The 6,479-nt window shown below is 42.9% G+C and overlaps 1 non-coding gene across 1 annotated transcript; it reads right to left on the reverse strand.

The window, feature by feature from the left end:
* Window positions 1-302: 302 nt before the first annotated feature.
* On the reverse strand, window positions 303-375 carry Trnaa-agc (transfer RNA alanine (anticodon AGC)). Its single transcript has one exon. It is a non-coding gene; the product is annotated as a tRNA-Ala (tRNA).
* Window positions 376-6,479: the final 6,104 nt, after the last annotated feature.

The raw sequence follows: 6,479 nt of genomic DNA on the forward strand, positions 1-6,479 counted from the left end.
TTTATTAAGCATCCGAAATAAATAATTTTTATACTAAACTATCACTTACTCTTAGATAAATAGTCTCCGTGATGGCCGGCCGCTGTGGCCGAGCGGTTCTAGGCGCTTCAGTCCTGAACCGAACTGCTGCTACAGTCGCAGGTTCGAATCCTGCCTCGGGCATGGATGTGTGTGATGTCCTTAGGTTAGTCAGGTTTAAATAATTCTAAGTCTAGGGGACTGATGACCTCAGACGTTAAGTCCCATAGTGATTACAGTCATTAGAACCATCTCCGTGATGAAAAGGGAAAATAAAACCAAGCTGGAGGCGCCGGGTATCGATCCCGGTACCTCTCACATGCTAAGCGAGCGCTCTACCATCTGAGCTACGCCCCCAGTGTGGCAGCCAGTCCACCTTTGCATTATACTGTTGGTTCCGGCCAGCCAACCGGTTACCTGGCCGCCTCTGGCGAAACCTGTTGGGTGTGGTTACTGCCCGGAGCACCGACGTGTGCAGTTGCCCAACTGTGAGACAGAAAGTGAGATCGTGGGTCCACCGTCTGGGGGCGTAGCTCAGATGGTAGAGCGCTCGCTTAGCATGTGAGAGGTACTGGGACCGATACCCAGCGCCTCCAGGAACCTACTTTTTTCTTGAAATTTTTATTGCCTACGATATCTCCAATTTCAGTGACTATAAAAAGTTGTTTGTTTATCTTAACCTTGTAGTCAACTAGTGAATCGCACCCTGGTGTCTTAAGGGGTCCATTGTTAAGCTGGGCTGTGTGGCAGGTCGCCTGCAGCACCCATCCGCCGCGCAGTGCCGTCTGCTGTGTGGCCACTGCAGACCTTCTGCCCAGACTGCGTTAAGCGTACGGGCAGGTGTAATCCGTTGTGTGCGACTGCAGATAGAACAGACGTTCCCCACAGTTACGCTGACATGTGCACCTATGAGTGAGCAGGAGTGGTTCCCAGACAGTAACGACGCGTTGCTTACCTAGCTGCAGTGTAAATCCCCAAGGTTCAATTGGCTCTAAGCACTATGCGACTTAACATCTTCGGTCATCAGTCCCCTAGAACTTAGAACTACTTAAACCTAACTAACCTAAGAACATCACATACATCCATGCCCGAGCCTGCGACCGTAGAAGCATCGCGGTTCCAGACTGGAGCGCCTAGAAGCGCTCCGCCACAGCGGCCAGCTATCTCCAAAGAGTTGAAGTTTCTTTCGGAGTTGAAGACAGCAGCCAACCACTATTGATAATGCTGTTTATTTATGTGAATAGCGCCGTAACCGATTTCGAACCGACGGATTCATCTTCAGACGGCTGTTCACATCAAGATACACATTTTTTTTTTTTTTTTTTTTTTTGGCTCTTTATTCCTCCTTGGTCCTTCATTCCTCTTTGTGGTGAAAGATTTTTGTGATTGTGATGCTTCTAAAATCCATTGCAATTTTTTTTATTGTGGTTGGCTTGAATTCACGAAGTATTGCAGTGTGTATGAAGCAGGTTGCGTCAAGCACTACACACGCACCAATTTTTTTTTTCAGGAGGGAAATGTACACAATGATGCCGATATCGCAAATACAACAATGTCAAATAAATTCTATCTCAGAGACATTACAATGTATGCATTGATCTGACAGTACAAAATTTACAAAGAATAGAAGTCACGTTATAAGTAAGGAACATTCAATGAGCATTAATTACAAATCAAGTCAATAGATGTAGCAACCAGTTTGTTAGGAAATGTTACTCGAATGGTATTATGTAAAAAAATAAGGTAAGACTTTAGAAATTATTATAACGTATGATGGCTCCTTGAAAGTTTAAATTAATTGACCAACTTTATTAATGTGCCACTGAGCAAACTGGTATGTGCTTGTGTATTGTTTATATTGGACTACTAAGAAAATAGTTGTTGACAGTGTCAGCATCACCGAACTATCAATTTAGTAATTAATTTTTGCAAAGTAAAAGTACGAATTCCTTACGGGAAAATGGAAAAACTGGTTGAAGTGAATCTCTGGAAAGATCAGTTTGGATTTCGGAGAAACGTAGGGATGCGCGAGGATATACTTACCCTACGACTTATCTTAGAAGGTAGCTTAAGCAAATGCGGAACTACGTTTATAGCATTTGTAGACTTAGCTTTTGACAATGCTGACTTCAATAATATATTCGAAATTGTGAAAGTGACAAGGGTAAAATACAGGGAGCGAAAGGTTACTTACGACTTGTACAGAAACCAGACTGTTACAAGAGCCGAGGGGCATGAAAGGGAAGCAGTAGCTGATACGGGCGTGAGACAGGGTTGTAGCATATCTCCGACAGTATTCAATCTGTACACTGAGTAAGAAGTGACTTTAACGAAAGGAAAATTTGGACTAGGAATTAAAGTCCTGGAAAAGGAAATAAAAACTTCGAGGTTTGTCGATGACATTGTGATTCTTTCAGAGACAGCAAAGGACTTTCAACAGCAGTTGAACGGAACGGCCAGTGTCTTGAAAGCAGGTTATAAGACGAACATCGACAAAAGCAAAACGAAGATAATGAAATGTAGACAATAGGTGAGGCTGAGGAAATTAGAAGAGCAAATGAGATGTTTAAGGTAGTAGATGAGCTATGCTGTTTGAGCAGCAAAATAACTCATGGGTCCAAGTAGGGAGAATATAAAATATAGAACGGCAATGGCAAGAATAACGTTTCTGAAGAAGAAACGTTTGTCAACATCGAGTATACAGTGTTAGGAAGTCTTTACTGTAGGTATTTGTCTGGAGTGTAGCCACGTATGGAAGTGAAACATGAACGATAAACAGTTTAGACAAGGAGACAATAGAAGCCTTTGAAATGTGGTGCTACAGAAGAATGCTGAAGAGTAGATGGGTAGATCACGTAACTAATGAGGAGGTACTAAATATAATCGGGAAGACAAGACGTTTTGGGCATAACGTGACCAAAACAAAGGATCGGTAAATGGCACACATCCTGAGACATCAACGGAGCTCCATTTATTATTGTCGGGAAGTGTGGTGGGTTAAAATCGTACAGGGACAGCAAGAAGTGAATACATTAAGCAGATTCAAAGGGATGTAGGTTGCAGTAGTCGGATATGAAGAGGTTTGCACAGAACAGAGCAGCATTGAGAGCTGTATCAAAACAGTCTGCGGACTGAAAACAACAACACACTGACTGCTTGTTGTTGTCAAAAGAAGCAGGCTTTATTTATGTTTTAAACTGGAAATTTTGTAGAAGGCTACGTTAGCTAACTCTGTCTGTCCATTGAGGGGATGATGTGGTGATTTGCTTTTATGTACATATATCTCTGTCTACTACCTTTCTCAGCTGGATGTGATCTTCAGTGATTTTTACTCTATGTCTGTTGAGAGTCGTATGCATTGTCAATGCAGATTTTGATGAGTTGTCCAAATGTATGACCTCTAAATGATCTTTTAACCTATTGTCTAAGGTACCGTCTGCTTGTCCGATGCAGTAGAAGGGGCAACTTTGGCAAGTGAGTTTATGTACATACGTCATTTTGTATCGGGGAGCGTTGATATTCCTTAAGCTTTAAGCTTACATTTATGTTTTTATTTTTAAGATAACCTATGTAAACTTCAAAAAATTTGCTTCTTGATGCGTGCAACTGTATGAAAATGAACCTGTCGGTTCGAAACGGTTACGGTGCTATTTACATAAATTATGAGCATGATCAATAGTGGCTACTTGCTGTCTCCTACTTGGAAAGAATCAGCCTATATTTCGTAGGCAGCCTCGTTCTCAAGATATCTGTTTTCGACGAAATATCTCAGAGGAATTTCTGGTGTAAGGACTAACGGTATACGTACAAATCTGAACTATGAAATTCCTTCGACGGGAAATCCTGAGACAAGTGCACAGCGAATTTTTGAGCTCGATTTTGCACCCTCTGTAGGCGATGGATATAAGCATCGGCTGCGGTTCCCCAGGCGCCAGCTGCGCAGTCTCGTCCCTGCGTAGCCGCGGTGTCGGCTCTGAGGTCACTGGTGTTCAGTCTAGCATCATAAGAGGCAACGTCTTAGTCCAGCGCCAGCCGAGCCCGCTTTATTGTAGCCGGGTTTTCGGCTCCAAGCCACCGTCTTTACTGTGGCTGTTACCAGATATTTCGATCTCCATAGCTTCTTGTATTACGCTACGCCTGAAGACGTTAGCCTGTGTGGTGATAGAGGTGTCGTAAAATGCAGTTTTATTTCAGTTTTCCAAGCACGTTCAGTTACAGTTGATTTCCGTGGATACCGCAGTCACAGAATCTTATGACGCCCAAACGGCAGTATTCGTGCATATAGGACCACACGATATAGCTGGAAACCCGGCAGCGAGCTTAAGTATTCAAACTTCACGCTTCGCTCGCTTCAATCGGGCTCTTTCTGCTTTTGCCTCCTTAATGTCATGTTGTTCAATAAAGGTATTTCTCGTTAGAATTCTGCTTACTACTTCTGGTGCTACCAGTCTTCTGACTGGGATAATACGGCCCGCCACGCCTCCCCTTCTGCGCCAACCTCTTCATCTCACAGTAGCACTTACAACCTATGTCCTCAATTATTTGCTGGCTTTATTCCAGTCTCTGCATTCCCTAACACTTTTTAACTTCCACAGCATTCTCAAGTACAACAGAGGTTGAAATACCTTGCTGTCTTAACACTTTTCTCCTTGTCAGTGATCTCTATATGTTCCTTTCCTTGCCAGTTCTGCAGAGAACCTCCTTGTTTCTAATTTTACCTGTCCAACAAATTTTCTACATCCTTCTATAGCATCTCGTCTCAGATGTTTAGATTCTTTTCTTCTCCTGTGTTCTCACAGTCCATGATTCACTATCACACAATACCGTTCTTAATATGTACATTCTCAGAAGTTTCTTCAGCAAATCAGGGCGGACGCTCGATACTTGGCCAGGAATGCCGTCTTTGCCTATGCTGGTCTGCTTTTCTGCCCTCCTACATGACTACTCTGCAATTCACATTTAAGTGCTTGGCAGAGGGTTCATCGAACCACAATCATACTATCTCTCTACTATTCCACTCCCGAACAGCGAGCGGGAAAAACGAACACCTAAACCTTTCTGTTCGAGCTCTGATTTATCTTATTTTATTTTGATGATCATTCCTACCTATGTAGGTTGGGCTCAACAAAATATTTTCGCATTCGGAAGAGAAAGTTGGTGACTGAAATTTCGTAAAAAGGTCTCGCCGCGACGAAAAACGTCTATGCTGTAGTGACTTCCATCCCAACTCACGTATCATATCTGCCACACTCTCTCCCCTATAACGCGATAATACAAAACGAGCTGCCCTTTTTTTGCACCCTTTCGATGTCCTCCGTCAATCCCACCTGGTAAGGATCCCACACCGCGCAGCAATATTCTAACAGAGGACGAACGAGTGTAGTGTAAGCTGTCTCTTTAGTGGACTTGTTGCATCTTCTAAGTGTCCTGCCAATGAAACGCAACCTTTGGCTCGCCTTCCCGACAATATTATCTATGTGGTCCTTCCAACTGAAGTTGTTCGTAATTTTAACACCCAGGTACTTAGTTGAATTGACAGCCTTGAGAATTGTACTATTTATCGAGTAATCGAATTCCAACGGATTTCTTTTGGAACTCATGTGGATCATCTCACACTTTTCGTTATTTAGCGTCAACTGCCACCTGACACACCATACAGCAATCTTTTCTAAATCGCTTTGCAGCTGATACTGGTCTTCAGATGACCTTACTAGACGGTAAATTACAGCATCATCTGCGAACAGTCTAAGAGAACTGCTCAGATTGTCACCTAGGTCATTTATATAGATTAGGAACAGTAGAGGTCCCAGGACGCTTCCCTGGGGAACACCTGATATCACTTCAGTTTTACTCGATGATTTGCCGTCTATTACTACGAACTGCGACCTTCTTGACAGGAAATCACGAATCCAATCGCACAACTGAGACGATACCCCATAGCTCCGCAGCTTGATTAGAAGTCGCTTGTGAGGAACGGTGTCAAAAGCTTTCCGGAAATCTAGAAATACGGAATCAACTTGAGATCCCCTGTCGATAGCGGCCATTACTTCGTGCGAATAAAGAGCTAGCTGCGTTGCACAAGAGCCATGCTGATTACGTGTCAATAGATCCTTTCTTTGTGTCAGGTATTATTTTAATCACACAGCTGAACTTTTATTTCAGTCATTGCATCTTCGATGTATGATTGAACATTAGTGGCGAAAGACTGAATCCCTTTTTCCTGAACGCTCTTCGTTCTTGGTCGTCTTCTGTTCTTACTGTTCCCTATTGGTTTTTGCGCATGTGGTATATTATCAGCCTTTCCCTAAAGCGTTATGCTATTTCTCTCAGAATTGTAGGACGCTTTTTCTAGCTCGACAAATCTTGAAGTTGTCTTGACCAACGTGGTCTCCATTTATTCATCTTCTTATAGAGCGACAAAGTCTGAAATGTAATTGCAGTTTTTGAGAATTATTAATGAA

The sequence above is a fragment of the Schistocerca gregaria genome, chromosome 1, assembly GCF_023897955.1.
Source record: "Schistocerca gregaria isolate iqSchGreg1 chromosome 1, iqSchGreg1.2, whole genome shotgun sequence".
Taxonomy (NCBI): domain Eukaryota; kingdom Metazoa; phylum Arthropoda; class Insecta; order Orthoptera; family Acrididae; genus Schistocerca; species Schistocerca gregaria.